Genomic DNA, 19,648 nt, shown 5'->3' on the forward strand with positions numbered 1-19,648 from the left:
ACACACACACACACACACACACACACACACACACACACACACACACACACACACACACACACACACACACACACACACACACACACACACACACACACACACACACACACACACACACACACACACACACACACCCTTCAGTTCTGAGGTCTTTGATTCAAACAGTATGACGATCATTAAGTTCTTGATTTGTCTCCTTTAATGATGCAGATGACAGATGGTTAAGTTGGGGATGTTTTTTTTTTTTTGAAATCTGGGAAGAGAAATTAAATCAGAAAAATATCGATAAATATTATGATGCAATTTAGTTACAACGCAATAGCAGTTTTAACTTTTCAAAAAACAACTTTTTCCATTATTTATAAGTGCGAAAACACCTTGTGGTGCAACCACTTGGCTGTAAACCGTGTTTTAAAGGTGTCTTTAAAATGACTCTAAATGTATTTGAATGTTTTCTGCACTAGTGGGAAACTTAGATGACAAAAATGATACGTTATGATTCTGAATTGAATCACGGCCTTGTGCTGTAAACTAACTTGTGGGAAACTCGTTTGCAGGTGTTTGTAGGTTTCCTGTATGTGTTATTGTATAAAAGTGTAAAAGTGGCCTCTTAAAAAGAGGCTCTTGATATCTTATCGACCCTCTGAACCTGAGCATCCCTCACCCCTTCACTTCTCCTTGCCTCCTCTCTCCTCACATCCCATCCTCTGGCCTAATTCAAAGCATCTTGTATGTGTTGGGGGGGGGGGGGGGCTGCAATGGAGAGAAGGATGTGGCTGAGGCAAATAAAAGAATCATAACAACAGGATCAAAGCGGTCCTGGAAATCTATTCCGTCTGGACAATGGCGGCTTTTTTGCATGAAACAAAGGAAGTCAAAGACAAGACAGACAGTAAAGGAAGGAAGGGATCAAAGAAAAAAAGGAGAGGAGAGGAGAGGAGGGGAAGAAAAGGCCGGAGTCCTGAACTCTGCATCTCGTGGAGAGGGTCATCGTCAGCGCGTGCTGCTGTTTGATTGATGCCCTCGCTCTGATATCACAGCTCCTTTATGCGTCTCAGACGCCGATCACGATCACCCCCTCCTGCCTCCTGCGCCTGTGCTTTCGATCAAACAGCTGCGTGGAGACTTATCCATAACTCTGAGCCGTCACGCTGCCTTTTATATTCTTAACTCAATACTTCACATGTCAGTTTACTGGGGTTTTTCTGGTGTGACGGAGCGCTGGGAATCAAGAGAAAACAAAGAAAACCAGCTGGGCCTCAAACATCCCAAATATTCGCCTTACGCCAAATCTTGAGCGTTTAATGTTAGCGCATGCAGGGCAGTTTATTTTCATGTTTGTATCCTCGTGGATTCATGAGTTTGGTTCTGCCGATGACTGATGAGCTGTCACCGACTTACAATTATACATATTGGTGTTTTTGCCCGTTTTTTTTTTTTCTTCTTCTTCTTTTTGCTAATTAGCACTTACATTAAATATAGATTATTTTGATTTATCGTCACATTCTTATGTGACTGTACATGTTCACATACTGTCGAAGAGATGCATGGTCTTTGTTCAGGGTTTTTTCATTGCATGATATCATTATTTTTCCCTAAGTCAAAAATTGGAGCTGAATTAGCAAGAAATGTAAAGAAAACAGATAAAACACATAAATCTACACAGATCTTTAGAGATAATCATTCATAATGTAGCTCAGGTCAGTAATGGAAATATCTGTACTGTGCTTTTCTAGTCTGTTTTTTTCTTACTCATCCAATCACAGCATGTCACCTTTGTTGCTTATTTTAACCACAACCATAAAAGTTAAAACAGAAAATGTCCTGTGAATAAGTGATTTTGGCCATTTTTCCAGAATAGCTTTCAATATCCGGCAGTTATTTACAGCAAAATAGTGTATTTACAGTAAAAAAATAGTGTATTAACAATTTAAAATGAAAACAAAAACAAAAAAATTACGATTTTGTGTCTTGAATTTGAAATTTGAACAGTATAAAACATATTTGAAGTAATATCTGCTTGAGTTTTTGTCTCAATGTCGAAAAAACAGGTCCCAAAAAATGGAAACTATGCACAGGTGTTTTTTCCAACTCTCTCCTCTCTGGCGTCAAAGACGCTGATTCGCCGACTTCCTGCAGAGCACAAGTGATATTACCATAATAACCACATGTTGGCTTTGACGCACAACTCAAAAGTGTTAGTGTTCATTTTACACTTGTTGTTTTGTAACTGCTGTATGATGATACTGAATATGAGTGAAAAGACATGTGATCATGCACTCTTAGAAATAAGGGTTCCAAAAGGATTCTTCTACAAGGGCTGAGGTTCTACCTGTAACCATTTGCTTCTGAAAATCCCTTTCCTGAAAAAAGGTTTTTTCAAGGGTTCTTGGTAACACTAATGGTTCCAGTAAGAACCACTTTGATCCAGAGAACCCTTTAAAACCCCTTTCCTGAATAAAGGGTTTTGAAAGAGTTCTTGGTTGAACCAAAATCTCAAATGTGGTCGTGAATGCTCCATCACTGTTTCATCTCCCTCAGGTTGAAACAGAGGTTTCTGCGAAAAGCTAAAAAAAAAGATGAAGGAGGCGAAAAAAAAAAAAAAACAGTCAGCACAATCTGCCCTGCTGCACGAACTGCATATTTCTATCATGAGGCATCGATCCACACAGTTCACATGGTGGTGCTGACATGTTACACTCAATTTACAATAGTGCAGGAATCCGACATGAAAGAGGGAAGAAAACGGCACAGCGGCTTAGACTGGGTGCTCCCGACTGAAATGTGCAACAACAAAAAGTCAGGATTTTTAACATGGAAAAACCACAACATGACTCGTATTTGCACCCCAACCCAACCCCCCCTGCTTCACCAATCATGCACTTCCCAAGAGGGAAGGAAAATGTGGATTCTCAGAAGTATTATTCCACATAAATACATACACTCTGAGCACAAGTGAGAAATACATATTGTTTGACACGATGGAGCAGCTTTACAGTTTTTCGGGGGGGTTAAATGAGGCAGCTGTGTAAAGAGCCACCTCCTGAAAAGTCTCCCTAAAACAAAGGATGTTGGTGTGTGACAGTTGAGTTTCCAGAGTCACTGTATAGGCCCTTTGTAATCACCACAAAAGAACTTCGCAGCAGACTGAGTCCATAACTCATCCACACAAACAAACTCTGATGTTGGTAAATGAGGCCGAACTCCAACCCCTGAAGGGTGAGACTTGGCTTTCGCGGTGCAGTTTGATGAAGGTAAACAATGCAGCTGTGAACTGACGAGAGGACTGTACCAAAAAAAAAAAAAAAAAGAGGAAAAAGTGGCAGAACACTTCATCCGAAGCTTCCGATCAATGCACCATCGATGGGAAATGAGCTTTTATGGTGAAAAATTCGAGTTTTTGGTGCAATCGTGAAAGTGATGACAACTTTCGGGAGGATTTATTTTCAATCAATGTCCTCAGAGACAATCTGTGCACAATTATATTGCACGCTGTCTCATTCTTTAATTGTTAAATGATGGAGGAAATCATTTTGTACGCAAATAAATGAGGTAATCGATATGAAATTTTAGCAGAGTTGTAATAAATTAAGTGTGTGTCAATATATTACAAAAACAAAGCCTGTTTCCTCACACACACACACGCTTGGGTGGCCGATGAATCTCCACACCGGTGTTGTGTTAAAAACCCTCCGCAGTGAGGGTGAGAGACCCCCTGTTTTTTTGGACTAAACTTATCAGTGTACAGTTTGACGTGGCTGCCTCACAGACCTCACAGACTGAACTTTTTAAGAAACACGGAGGCCGGAGTAAAAAAAAAAAAAAAAACCTTGGCCAAGGCCGTCCATGACAGCTGGCATGCCACACGGCCTAAAACAATACACAATCTGTCCCTCCTGACAGCCATCAGTACACACTCAGTACAGTCACGGCAGGAGAAGAACACACGCTCGCCCTGACATCTCCAGACAGCGAAAAATAATAAACAGACAGACGGAAAAAGAGGATGCATAATGAACACCGGTGGTCTGGTGAGAAATCCGGGTTCGTCGTACATCGCGGCGTCGGTGTCACTGCGTCATAAAGATGCCGCTTCACTCTTCTCAGACACCGGAGAGTTAGCGCCAAGACCATGAAAGCACTTGCCGCAGGTCATTAAAATACCTTCGAGAATATGGGATGCTTATCAAATAATATGAACCACATTGCTCCGCTTTTCGAACCACGTGTAAATGGCGGAGCGAGTCGCGGGGCCGGGGGGGTCGATATCTCTACCTTCTCATGAGCTCTTTGAAGTCTGGGCCTCGAAAAACACAAACGCCTGGGAAAACTGTGGAAAACTTTTATGCATAAGTGCATTAAAGCACTGGCTTCTGTAAAGGTCGTGACCTCGAGTGTTTCTTACACTTTTCCTGTCTGAAAACCCCCCCCCCCCCCAAAAAAAAACCCCAGTATGGTGCATTCACAGAATGTGCAGGTCACGTATGTGTTCTTGTGTAAAAACAGCTGTGAAGACATGTGGCAGCTCCAGTTTCCCCTTCTGTCTTTGTCGTTGTTTTGTTTCGGGACGTCATTGGTTGTGAGATTATAATCCAGATGACCTGTAAAAACACCAATCATGGTCATTAAACACGACGACGGAGTCTGACGTGTTCTTTCTCCTTGACTTCAAATGAAGAAGGGAAAAACGTCAGAAGAAATAAGGGAAAAACACCAAAGTCACTTTGTCTATTTTTGTGTCACAGTAATGCTGCACACAATGGTAATTTGACTATTATTCTTTTGTGTTGCTGTATAAATATGCTTTTGCCAAACCTATCACTAATAATCAGTGGGCTGCTGGTGATGATGTAGAACAGGGGTCTCAAACTCAAATGACCAGGGGGCCAATGCGCATCTATTGTGGTCAAGAGGGGGCCGGCCTAGAGAACGTATACTTAATAATGCTATTTATGATGCAAAATTAATGTATTGATATCAAAAACTGACATTTATGTTAAATCACACAAATAATAGTGCGGACAACTGTAATTAAAATTTGTACCAGGAGCTGTTTCGGGCCGTAACAAGTGTTTTTATATGTAATTTAATGTTGTACATGAAATTTAATAATGGGATAATTATGACCAAATGTCTTATTATTACTGTGATAAAAACATTGCTACCAAACATATATTATATTCTAAAAGACGGTGAGGTCGTGTGCCATGTTTTTATTATAACATGATATTAAGTGGGGGGCACCATGTTATCGATTGGGGGGGCCGCACGTGGCCCCCGGGCCGCCAGTTTGAGACCCCTGATGTAGAACCACACAATGCTAGCCTGAGACAGGCCGGGGCACACAGTTGGACACGAGTCTACTCCTTGGCGGTGAGCGCTAGAGAGGGTTTTGTGAATTAAATTTTAAGGAGCAACATTTTATCCTCGCTTCATAATCATCATCAGCTGCTTGGCAAGCGAAATTTTTATTATTATTATTCTGTGTAAATCCTGACAAGTACAGGCCAACACTGCTTAAAGGTGCCATATGTAAGAATGTGGCCAAAAACGGTTACTACATCAAAATACAGAGGTCTTTTAAGTTTCATTTTTTGATGTAACTGGCAACACGTGGTTGCTCAGCAGCTGAGACTCTACTGACTGCAATGATTGGTAGACGGCGGTAGGTGGCGCCACATGCCAAAACATGATTTGCAGTCTGCAAAAAAAACTATTTAATGCAAATATTTTGTCTGTACTGTTGTTGTTGGTGAGTTCAGTTTGTTATATGAACATTATTCCTGAGTCTCTGTGACATATTAGGAGGATTTTATGGCCAGTTGCTTTAGATTTATTACATAATGCACCTTTAAAACGTGGTGTGTTCGAACGGCAATCACATTTTTGACAGCTCCTATTCGTACATCATTGATGAAAGTGTTTAAAGGGTTATATCTTGTCTTAAGATATCATTTTATAAGGTTTCTGGATTGCTGGCTGTCAAAAATGAAATGCAAATGTATTTTTTTGTGAATCGTTGACCCGTACTAGCACACATATTTCACTGTAACTGAAAAATGTTTGTCAAAGAAAGAAAGAAAAGGGAATTTCAACAATGACACCGTGAAATTAAAAGCTGTGTTATTAATTACACACTATGTCCCAAAAGATGGTTTTCATATTCAATAGCTCGGTTCCATTTGACCTTTCTGCTGTGCACATTAGTGACTCTGTGCCTGCTGTTTGACTCATGCTCTGCTCTGGATGCTGACTTCAGTGCAGTTTAATCAGGTATTGAGTAAACAGGTCCGCGGCTGCAGCATAGACCGTCTGTCTTTGACATTTTCCCTCGGACGTTCTGAAGTCACCTCGCTTCGGAATTCCTCCTGCATAGCTCACACTCCTCTGCTTTCGGGCCAAGCCGGATCCCCCGGGGGCCCGTCTTCAGGAGGAAATTATTTTTCATTGCTCCCAAAACGCTGTGAATCCTGCCAGTTTGGCCCAGCGCACCTCGTGCAAAGTCTTCAGGTTATGAGGCCCGACGCTTCCTACTGCCCGTGAGGGGGCAGCTAAAGAGGTCAGGCCTTGAAGGAACGAAGGTTCACGACACGAGCATCGCCCTGATTCACCGACAGAGGCGCAGCTTGTGAACAGGCAAGGCAGGCAACTGCTTGGGGCCCCCGAGCCGATAGGGGGCTCCCCCGACACTCGGAGCCTCAGGGCTGTTTTTACTGAAATGTGCAGTGAGCAGCCGCCTCCCCGTCCCCCTTAAACAAAAATTGGCAATTTGCAATGACATCTCAGTAGAAAACCTCCCTAAAGGGGCCCCACCTCACTTTAACCTGTGTGAAGTTATCGTTCTGCAAGTTGGAAAATGATGGAAAAATGGTCTTTTTTACTCAGTTTATATGTTTTTTATATGTTCTTTACAGTATTTTATTGTTCTATATATTTGTATTGTCACATACTTTTTAATCACAAGGTTTTCCATGTTATTTCATTCATTTCGAAAAAAAAATTAAAAAATTTGTTGGTGTCAGATTATTTGTAACATAATGGTGATGAACACTGGTTGGAAGGGCCCCCTGCTAATTTTTGCCAAGGGCCCCTACAGACTCTAGAATCGCCTCTGGATTCCCCCTCATACCCCGAGGGCTTTAATCTTTCTAATACAGTAGCTGCATCCACTCTGTCATCACCGTGTCCCTGCAGGAACCTCTTGTCAAGCTCCGTGTAAGATTTGTTTCACTTCAACGAGGAAACACTGGAGGTTCTTCGCTGTCAAACAAAAGTTTTGTGTTTCATTATTGTACTTTGTGTTGTTTTGTGGTTAGCGTTGGGGACTGGAGATGCTCTGACCAACAAATGTTTCTCCTCAAACAATCTGAAGCGACGGAAAATACATTTCTGTCGTTGTTGCGGCTCCTCTTATGAGCCACATTTAAAAAACGTTTGTTTTTGAACGTTCTGTTGCTGTCGCTGACTTATATTCCGTTTGATGTTAATCCAATAAATGAGAGGCTTTGGGTTCCCACTCAAACTGACTGTGTGACTTTGGCCCGGAGAATGCAGTGACTCATCAAATTGGCTAGATGTGCTCCAGTGTTTCAGGTGACTCAGCAGGAAATCCACTGCCACTATTGATTACAGCGCTTATGTGCGTGTGTGTGTGTGTTTTCGAAAAAATGTGTTTTGCTCATTTTCACGAGAAAAGGGGAGAATTGAATTCGTCCCCGAGGAAACAGAGCTGATAAATGAAGTGAGCAGAGGGAAGTGGAGCTGAACACAGATCCTGTTCACGTTGTGTCAACACATTTTCATAAGTGTTCAGTAAAACTCTATTGAGGAACTTTATAGAGAAACAGTAAGGTAATGGTATAGCAACATTACTGCAACACTACAGTAATCACCAATTATTATGGACATTACTTCAACATATTAGTGTTATACTATCTCCTAATCACCACATTATTAACAAGCTGGATATTGCATTAGAAATAAAATGGAATTGCCATAATATCACCTCAATGTAACATGATCGTTACCACAGTATTTCTGTCTTTTTTCTGTTCCAAAAGTCACAATAACAACCAACTACAACAGAGTATCACTATTATTGAAAAAGTATCGTGAGTTTGTTTGGAACAAAAAAATGACAAACACAGACTTGGAGGAAATCCTCTCTTTTGTGGACTGGAGGAGGAAATGGCTGGTAGTGGTCGAATTCTGGTTATATTACGACTTCATTCTCGTAGAAATATGACTTTTATCTCATAATATTATGACTTTATTCTCATACTTTTATGATGCCCGAATACTCCGTCGTAACCAACCGACACATAAATCTCACTAATTGTCGCCTCATGTCATCTGTATCCTACAAAAACAAGCTTGTTCCAAGGGCAAAAGAGATGGAGCAGACTATTGCTTGGCTGGGAGAAGGGACTTCCTTGTCTTGTCATCATTCAGAGGTTGGCAGTCGGTCAGTCAGTCAGTCAGAGGATATACTGCAGTGAAGTAATACTGAGCTTCAGCCAATCCATACAGTAGCAATTATAAACGTTGATATTGTTGTGTTCTAGAGCTGCTACAAGTCCTTAAACTTCTGTGTATTCCTTTCTCCTTTGTTCCCTTCTCTAGTTTGTCTTTTTTCCCTCATTCTTTCTAATCTTCATCCAACCGTGGCAGGTAAAACACAATGCATCATTGATGCTCGTGGAAGCATTTTTCCCAACTCCTGGGAATCTAATTTCCTGTTTCTGCTCCTGTCAACTGATTGGTTTTACTGTTAAAACGTCTGTTCCTCGTGATCTTTTTGTTTTCCACACCATTGACTTTCTCATTTTGCTCTGTATTGTCGCGGTAAAATGGTCCAAGACTCGAGGATATAAGTGTTTTTAGTGCTTGGCAAAAGTCAAACCAGATAGAGAATAGTTGCCTAGGAATTCTTCAGAGCAATTGAAGCATTAGAGCTGTTAGAAATAAGGTAAGCAACTGCCATTTATCAGTCTGATTTAAGACTGATAGCAGAAATGAAAAAACTGAAGATTATATTGGGCCAAAAATGAAAAGAACACAAATGACCTTTAACAGAGACATAAAACAGATCTGTCTGCATCCTTGGCTACGGCCTCTTTTGTAGACTCTCCTTTATGCTGCTTTACGTCTGTACAGGTGCAGACGTTCACACCATGAGCTACTGTTAGTTCTGCAGAATTGCACCTTGCACTACACTCCAGGCTGGACTATTGTAAAGCACTCCTCATCGGGATCCCGGACAGGAGCCTCCGAAAGCTCCAACGCATTGAAAAGAGTGCTCGAAATACGAGCATCACACCAATCCTCTGGACACTTCATTGGCTCCCAATCCACTGCCGAATTGAATAAAAACTCTATTTACCCACCACTGCATTCATGGTAGCATGTCACTTCGTCTCAACAACTACAAGACACCTCCACAAATACCCAAAAACAGAGCATGAAAGCAGAGAAGTGAGCTCCATGTCCAGGAGAAGGAGGAGGAAGTGAATCCATGAGGGTCTTCTACAGATGTATCTGCAGATCTACGACTGCTCAGGCTCGTTACTCACTACATCTACAGAAGGTGAACACAGGAAGTTGTAACCAGGACACCATGAACTTGCAGCCTTGGGGAAACTTTGAATTAAAAGGTTAGGAATCATGGAACATGCTAAACAAGCCCCATGTTGCTGCTTCTACAAAGTCCATCTACTATGATGTTTACATTGGTAATATTTTGTTTCCCGACATCCTTTCAGGCTTTAAAAAGCAATAGTTTGACACACACGTGTTTACTTCCTTGCAGGGAAATACCACACTAATTTCTATACAGTAAACAAGCAAACGATGCTAGCAGATGTTTAGCTTAGGGGGAAAAAAAAACAGTCTCAGAGCAAAAGAAACAAAATCACCCACCAGCACCTCTGAAGCTCTTTAATTAACGTGCTGTATTTTCTTTGTCAAAATCCGTAACAACAATCGCAGGTTGGGGGGGATTAACGCCGTAAGGGAAGTAGAAAAGTTTCAGACTCTTTCTGGGCTCATGGCTCATGTCTTATCATCAGTGTGAAGTGCAGACTTCAAAAGGAGCAGAAATTGCCAGCGATGCTGCTTTTACTGTGAGCGCTGTTTTGAAATCACACAGGCCTCACTGCTAATGTGTGTTTGCCTGATGGTCGGATTTGGTGCTCGGTGGGTGAGCGCTCTCTCTCTCTCTCTCTCTCTCTCTCTCTCTCTCTCCCCTCAGTGCAACTGTCAACTGGCAAATCAGCGTCTTGTGGAAACCAGACATTTAATTGTTTTCAGATGCCCGGAGCTTTGAGTGTGTGTGTGTGTGTGAGCCGCTATGTGTGACTTTGTGCCGTTCAAAGGTTGGATTAATACACGGCAGTTGATTAGATTAGAGAAGGCTTGTTTCATAATACACTACCGTTCAAAAGTTTGGGGTCACCTATACAATTTTTTTGAGTTTTCCATTAAAAGTCACACTTTTATTCGTCAAAAGAGTTGCATAACGAATAGAAAATATAGTCAAGACATTGACAAGATTAGAAATAATGATTTTTATTCAAAATAATAACTTTGCTTTCATCAAAGAACCAGCAAAACTGTTGCTAAAATAATTGCACAAGGGTTTTCTAATCATCCAATAGCCTTTTAACACGATTAACAAACACAATGTACCATTAGAACACTGGAAATGGGCCTCTATACACCTATGTACATATTCCATTAAAAACCAGACGTTTGCAGCTAGAATAGTCGTTTACCACATTAACAATGTATTGAGTGTATTTCTGATTCATTTAATGTTATTTTCATTGAAAAAAGTGCTTTTCCTTCAAAAATAAGGACATTTCTAAGTGACCCCAAACTTTTGAATGGTAGTGTATGTCAAGTGCAGCAAACTCATACTGTATGTTTAGGATAAGAAAAAACATTCATTTATCTGATTGCTTGGAATACATCCACCCAGGGTCAAGTGAAAAAAAAACATCTCTCCAAATTTCCAAGTAAGTTAGATTTTAGTTTCACAATGAACGCAGAATACTTAGATGATTAAGAGACGATTAGGTAATGATTTCCACAGAAAACTGGCGCTCGGTGCCGTAAGAGAAAAGAACACTTTCCGTTCATCGGCCTTTGATCTGGTTCTATTGAAAACAATAAATGCTCACCGTCTCTCGCCGCAGGAGACTACAGCGAATATGAGACTCGGTGAGATTTAGACGTGCGTCAAGTCGGATGAAAATCAATCATGCGAATCGTGTCTCGGTTTTTTTTTTTTTTGCCGCGACAGGAAACTCCATCACCACCTCTGCGTCCGCTCGAGCATTTGGTGGATGATTCAGAATCTCGCTCCACCGTTTCGCGATCGTTCCCTCGTCAGCCTCCAGTTTTACCTCCGAGCTTGACCACTGCGACGGAGCTGCTGTGGACTTCTAACGTTACAGACTCTCTGACCACTGAGTGACCAGCTGTGCTCTCCAGTGCAGTTGTGACTCTGTGTCTCTGTTATCCAGGTTTGGCTCAATCGTGCCATCAACTTTGAGGGAAAATAATAGAGCTCTCTATATTTTTTCAGATGGGCCCAGAATGTTTAACAGCCTGACCTGTTGCACACCCACTTTCTTTCCTCGTGTCTATATGTTTAGCGAGAAGAAGAACTTCCTCCTGCGAGAGATGATTTTGTCATATGCCTGTTAAACTATACATTAACTGCAGCTCTCTTCCTCTGTGACACAAAATGGCCTCCATGAATACTTTTACAGCTGTATCGCTGTATTTATTGTCAAAAGGCAAAGAATAGTAAAGAAATTACATATTTTCTATGCCAAAGCATCATGCTATACTTACTTCCAGTGAGTAAATACGGCTGATTGATCACAAGATACAAATTAAGATTAAATAAACATTCTTAAAATGTGTCAAAAAGCACCTTTAACAAATGGCTCATCTAATGAATTCTATGTCAGCATCATTCTGAGGTCAGACTACATGCTATAAAGATTATTACAATCCTGGACTGATAGGATCTTGTGACCTCCATTGAGAAAGTCTGGAATATTTGATAATTCAGTATATTTGCATGCACATTTTAATCAAGCTACGGCCATAGTCCGACTAAGACAGGAAATCGGACATCTTGAGTATACGTGAATGACTCCGCCTCTGCAGAACCAGTTACTTAAAACTATTTGCTATTTACTATTAGCACTGCAGACTATGAATTGTATCCTCCAGGTATCTTAGTCCGACTAAGGCTAGCCCGATTTTAGTCGGACTAAAGGCCACATTATACTTCTCCGGCTGCGTAACCACGGAGACCACTTGAGCCTTCATACTTCTCCATCATGGTGACGGATACGCACTGCAATTTCCCGCCCGATCAGTAGGGGTCGCCACGCAAGGTTCTTGTGCTTCTGGCTACCGAGAGAGAAAGACTGTTGTTGTTGCAGCTGAATAACATTAAAACAGTGGCTGTTTCTCACTTTTCTGTGTCACGGAACACAGTTCCTCAGATAATTTGAGGTGAGAAATTAGCCATTTAGAGTTTCAACATGTGCTGTGTGTGTTAAGATATGACGTATTTATAGTTTGGCAGCGACGTTGTCGGCGGTGATCAGCTCCGCCTCTGTGGACACTCGGTGCGCACTGTGTGAGCCGGCACAGAGCAGCTTCGCTCGGCCTGTCCTGAGGACCAATCGCAGCAATTGCCGTCTCCGTTGTCCCTTGACGGCGTGACGGATACTTATACGGAAAATATTTTGTGCAGCCGGAGACGATGCAGAGGGCTCTGCGTAACCTACGTAGAGCACTTTACGCAGGAGTATAAATTGGACTGTTTACATGACATTAAGAAAACCTAATTATTGCCTTAGTCTGACTAAAATTGGACTTTTAACATGCACGTAAACGCACTGAGCGACATTGACCAATGAGGGCACAGATCTCTCTGCACGTGCAAAAGTGTAAAGAAACAAAATGGCAAAACAAAAAAGAGGAGTAATGAAGTTACGTCTTTGAACGATCGACAATCCAACCTGCGCTCATACAACAAGTATCATCTAAACGTCTTAACATCATCGCGTATGATGATTGGTCGCGTAACCCAAACGCCTCTGCGATTACCTAATTTGACAAAGTGACCATCGTGAGAGACCAAAAGATTGTGAAGTCTGACTTGAATAGCAAGATGAAGCATGCAGTAAATAAACTTGAGGCTGCATGTGAGCTATGTTTTTGCAGAGCTTGTAACCCGTCTGTCTGTCTGTCTGTCTGCTTCCCAGCACAGCGATCGTGCAAAGAACAGCCTTGTGTGGAAGTTATATTTGCTAAAGCATGATCAAGGCAATCAAGGCAGGACATAAAATGGAAACAACATGGAACACTTGCCTGGATCGGTCCCGTCACAGATGTAGACACTGCATCTGTGCGTGGAGAGGATGCATTAATCTGCAGAGAGAGAAAAAGAGATAATTGGATTATCAGATAACTACCCATTTAACCATAGACTGAAATTAGAGATGCTCCCTGTTTGCATTCTTCGTTTTGTGTCTCTGGTCCCAGTGTGTTTCGAGGACTTATTCACCTTCTGTGTTCAGTGTTCTCTAACCTCAATTAAGCTTTCATGTCCGCTATAGTCCGCCCAACACTCAAAGTGTGTTTCCTTTTTTCCGTGCCCCCGAAACAAATCAGAGCTCAGTTCGACTCTCAAACACTGAGGAGAAAAGACTGAAGATGAGGATGGGGAAATGTGGCACCTGAACAACAGGGCGAGGACAAAGAGCGAAGAAGACAACTGGTGTGAAGAACAAAGCACAGCAGCTGGTCTTTAGGGGTCTGTGTGTCCAGCAGCAGCATGTCTCTGCAGTGACCTAAGATGCCCTCGTGCCTGTTAAGACCATCTCCTGAGTATCCTGCACAGTGTGTGTGTCTTTAGGACCTTGTCAGGACCAGTCGTCCTCATGTAGGTTCCTGAGTGCAGGTGATACCTCTGACTGTCAACATAGCACAGGTCTAATGAGGCTTCAAAACAGGCGATCAGACTCTTATGGGTGACGTCATGAACCGTTGAAGTTTCTTACTGGAGTTACATCTCTGATTTTAGGTTTTTGTCCTCCACAGAATCCAAAAAACGTCTCACATGAAGGTCAGACGTGGTACTAATCTGTCCTTGAAAGCAGTTGTAAATTTATGGCTTTTGGAGAATCTCTGTGAAGTCTGAAGACGTGAACCCTGGAGCCTCTAATGAAAACGATATCATGTCATATTATGCAGGATCTCGGGATTCAGGGCGCACGACCAGGGAGCAACGTCAGGGCATCTGAACCTTTGCTCTTTCCTCAAAATACTGTTCCTTTACAAGTCCCACAAGTCGAAAGAACTAAATTGCTCTGGTGCTCCTCTTAAAGTCAGATCACAGAGTTTGTCTTCTTTCCACCGTAGTCCAGCAGAGGGGGAAAAAAAAGAAAGGTTTATGGCTGTCATACTTAAATCACACTAACTGCAACCAGAGTGGATGTGGTGCACTCTGCTAAAAGTCCACACAATCATTTACTCCAGTTTTAGTTTAGTGACTTCCTCGATATTTAGGCATGAAAAGCTGATTTCACTCATTATAAACGTCTAAAAGTCCCATGATGAGTTGATACTAAAAAATCACATCTCGTTTATTACTGTGCACCCAAAAAGAGTTGGAAAAGGCAAATATGAATCCTGTAGTAGAATGTGACTGTGTGTCCTTGGCCCTTGTTTTTTCATTTTTCTTGGAACCAAAATGTCTAAATGTCCTTTTTATGGGTTCACTGGGTTTAATAGTCTCTGAGAGCTGGAGTTTTGCTAAAAAATCAGTGTACATGTTCAAATGAAGAGCAGAGAGTATGCTCCTGGGTAAAGCTGCATCTTTTAAAGTCAGGTAGAGGAGGAGGAGGAGGAGGAGGAGGAGGAGGGGAGTGCGAGCAGCGAGGCTTTGGGAGCGAGGCTAAAGTCGACATGTGGTCAGGTGTCACCGCTGATGATCGCTGTCAACACATTTGGACGGCGCGGCTTTACACGTCATATTCCCCAGAGACGCACGGCAAACGTCTCGTAATAGAAACACAGAGTGAACATAATACTGGAGCGAAGGGGAAGCCCATGATGTGCTGCTGCTGCTGCACACACATAGTCACATGATCTGAATACCATCTGATGGAGCACACACACACACACACACACACACACACACACACACACACACACACACACACACACACACACACAGAGCGAAATCAGTGTGTTTTTATCAAGCTGAGGGCTGAGGTCCATGCAGCCTCAGGGTCGAGCAGGTCCAGGGAGAGGGGTGGTACTCCTGGAGGAAGGGGTGTTTGCTTGAGACCCGCTTTATGACATGATGCTTTTTCCAGACCAGACCTGGTCCTGGACCAGAAACAGCAGACATGTATGGGCACGGAGCCAGAGAGCCGCTTCTCAACGACATGACTTAAAATCACAATCCCTTTTTTCGGCAGATTCACAAGCACCTATACGTCTGTCGTGACACAAATGACCTAAATCAAGGCGAACACACGTTGAGAGTGTGTTTCGGATGCAGTAAGAATTTATTTAGGGTATAAAAAAATGCTCACATCACATCACTCATGGCATTTCCTGCAATAAGTGCCCCTTTGATGCAAAGCACATACTGTTGATTGCATTAAAGCCGACGCTGGGTACCTTTAAAGGTAAAGACCCACAACGATCTGCATCTGAATCTGTGGTCAGGGGTAACTTCTGCTCTGAGATATCACTTCAATGTGCCGTGACTCTCTAATGGCTCTGGATCAAAGAGCCGTTTGTGAACCACGCTGAAGATTACACTTGGCTGCTATGGCTGCTGTGCCATTCTCTCAGCGCTGTCGAGACAGATCACAGAGGCTTTGAGAGCCGAGATGTTTATCTGCTGTGCTTCACCCAAACAAACAAACAAGATGTGCGTCATTGAATAGAATCCTGACATTTTTTCTTTCTTTTTTTTTGGTTCCATTGATGGACTGGTTACTACAACTTCCATTCTACTTATTTGTTACCTCTTGACGACATTTTCCGGTATCAACACTGACCTTTAGTCCTTATGGAGACCAAAACCTGGTCCTGGTGTCATTTTGTGGAGCTGATTTAAGGTTAGGGTTAGTCCTATGTTTGTGAGGACATTTTTGGCTGGTCCACACAACTTTAACAGGCATTTGGGGGATTAAAACCTGGTTTTAGGGATAGGGTAAGAATTTGGTTTAGTTTAGGGTTAGGTTAAAGCAGGGGTTCTCAAAGTTGTGATACCTGAGGAATAATTTAGGAACCCAACATTGGACTAAGGGCCGCCAAAGGAAAAAAACCAGAAATAAATAAATCCCATTTGTAATAATTTTAATGACCAGATTGCAGTTCTACAGTTTACACTTATTGGTCTGTATCCAGGAATGTCCAATAAACATTTAACAAGCTTAGTAGCTCCTGGATTAAAACTATCAACTGTAATTCATTGCGGGCCGCCAGAAATGTTTCTGCGGGCCGCGTTTTGAGAACCAATGGTTTAAAGGTTAGGGTTATATAGGCACTTAGTTGTGATGGTTAAGGGGCCGGGGAATGCTGTTTGCACATTGACATCATTGGACTTGTGTTCCATGGGGACGAAAAACTTTTGAGGTAAAAACACAAAGTGATCAGCCACAACAATTACACAGTTTTATAATTCTCTACAATCAGTAATGTCATTCAAATCCTATTTCATTAGCAACAGAGCTCCATGTCTCAACACATGGAGAGTCTGGTGGTTGTTCTATGACGACTGTGTGCCTTGGAGTCCAGGGAGTCTCAGATCGAGTGCGTCTGTCTCGACCCCGTTTGATTTAACACGACACAAGACATTACCGAGAGGAGATTTGGAAGAGGTACGTGCAAACTGAAAAAGGAATAAAGGGATGGGGAATTAAAGGGGGCACTGATCCAGCAAGAAGGCATGAAAAGTAGAATAAGAGTAATGGATAATTAGATCCAGAAGAAAGCAGTAATGCAACATTACTGATTCCAAATGCCATAAAACTCCACGAATACACAAACAAACATGGAACATTAATACGCCGACGAGGAAGGAGAAAGGGCGGAACAGGTGGTTTATGTATAAATATACCACAGTGACCTTTAAAATTGTGACTGCTTTCACTAATGAAAACAGTGCATGAGTACGGTTGCCAGATTTTCCGAAAGTACAGAACTAAGACGTTGCCCTTATACCTGGGTTAGACTTATACTGGTTACTTTTCACGTCAGCAGTGCTGTCGCTAAATACACCAGACTCCTCTGTTAAATATTGAGGATTTTAGTTAAGTTTACCGCATACTTTGGTACTCCATTAGTACCAAAGGTGGAACATGCACCACAGCTTGAGAACCAAGGGGTTAGGCTGTTCAAATGAAACGTTAAAGCTCACATAGAGTGGTCCTGTTGCACATATATGTTAGTTATGGAGGTCTACTTACATACATTAACTTGTTTTTATGGTCAAAAACCTCCTAGTTGCTGTAAACGAGCCGATAGAAATCCTCTTTTCTGACGGTATTTCCCAGCCGCGAGATTTGAGACTCAACTCTCTCACCCAGAAGACAGAGTCTTGTGATTGGCCAGTACCCGGAAGTTGCACAGCACTGCAACTCATTATCAAAACATTGTTTTAACAATGTTTAACAATAGCTTTGTCACAACTCCCCACCGCAGTCCCTTTTATGACTTTGACCCGGAGTCAGAAGACACTGTTCACTATTCTTCTTCTGCGGTTCAATGTACGCAACCGGATGTGCCCGGACTAGTACCCGGAGCAGGATGATCTGTTGTTCCGGAGAACCGGTGTTTACGTAACCGGACCGGGTTTTTTCTGAGATCTCGCTGAGCCCGAGATTACAATACAACAGAGCGTTCTCAGCAGTGGCTGAACTGTTTGTTTCGAACCTTCAGGGCTTCTAAAAAACAAGATAAGGACGCAGATACGCACTAAAAAACACAAAGTTAAATGGAACTTCCGGTCTAGGTCCGCTTTAAGTCAACAGAGAGTCCTATAATAATAATAAAAAACTGTGCAAAACTATAATGCACATGAGCACATGGAGAAAGAGCAGAGACGGAGGACAGACACCATGGACGTGTCAAGAAGACAGAGACAAAGGAACAGAGACATGAGGAGGTTGATGAAGAGGTTTGGACACAACACAGCAGATGACTGTATCCATGGCACTGACTCAGGGCTCAGCAGCACAGCTCACTAATTTGTAGGAAATGACACAAGTAATGTCTGAGTTAACAGAGTCCACACAGACCTCCAAAGTGTGTCAGCGATTCAACAAAAAGAGAGAGAAAAAAAAATCATAATATGCAAAAAAAAAAAAAAGTGATGCATGAAAGAGTTGGAGTGGATCAACTGTGATGTGCGTTTGATTTACAGTTTCATTAACTTCCTTGTTTTCCTCACACAGTGAGTCCCAGGTGGGGAACAGCTTTAAAACCACACTCCTAATTGCGAGCATGTGTCCTCGCGCTGCGTCCAAGGCTGCACTTGACTTTTTTCCAGGCTGTTCCTGCGTGCGCGCGCGCGCCATCCATCCTGCAAAGACGTGACAGTGAATCACACACACATACAGTGTTGTATACGTTGTGTTTATGTTTCCTTTATTTACTTTTCTATCTTCGTCAAAGCTTTTTTTTTCAGCCTCTCTTGAATTATTGTTGCAGAGACAATGAGGCGGATCTGAGTCTGACAGGCGCGACTCTTGAGTCTGGACCAAACCAGAGCGGGACCGTCAGCTGCGAGAGAGATGCTGCTGACAGGCAGCGACAGAAGGTCCTGACAGGGACTGCAACACTCAATATTCTCTCATTCACTGTGATGTTGAGCCCTGATGATTTGGTTTTAAAGAAACGCATCCAAACGTCAAGGAAGCTTAACATCTCGATATCTTTGGTTAAGTTTTTTAATTAAATAAAAATTTGCAGAATTAACGTTTTAACGTGTTCTATAGATTAGAGGCTTAAAGGTGCAGTTTGTAGGATTTAGCTGTTGGTAAAGCTGCTGTTGCACATCAATTGTCATTAAAACTCGGCCTCCATAGAGAATAAAGCGGGTTAATTGTGTTATAATGAATATGCATGTGATAACACACTAAAAAAAAAAGTATTGTTATTTATATTCTATCTCTGCCAAATGGAAATAATGTGACCTCAATCTTACACACTGGGCCTTTAGATATATCAATATCAAGAACTACAATTTTAAATAGAGAAAAAACGGCTCCCTGTATTTCCACATTAAGCTTCTGACGCCTATAGGAAGTGAACTTCATGTGGCGTTAATCGAAATAAGTCGTTTTAAGTTTGGTCCGCGTGCGCACTTTTACGCACCGGATTAAAGATGAGATGGTGAATAACAAAGAGGATGAGGTCGCTGTCCTTTATTCGACGTGTGTCAGCGCTTTGACACTAAGAACTGTATAAGATCCGGTGGAAAATAAAGACAAGTGCACTGTGTTCCCTCACGCGAACTCAAGTCCCTGAAGGGAAATCAGGCTCAGAGAAGAAGAAGAAGAAGAATGCCGACAGGACTGCGGCCTTTCTTTCTTTC

Source organism: Microchirus variegatus, assembly GCF_963457635.1.
Source record: "Microchirus variegatus genome assembly, chromosome: 22".
NCBI classification, from domain to species: domain Eukaryota; kingdom Metazoa; phylum Chordata; class Actinopteri; order Pleuronectiformes; family Soleidae; genus Microchirus; species Microchirus variegatus.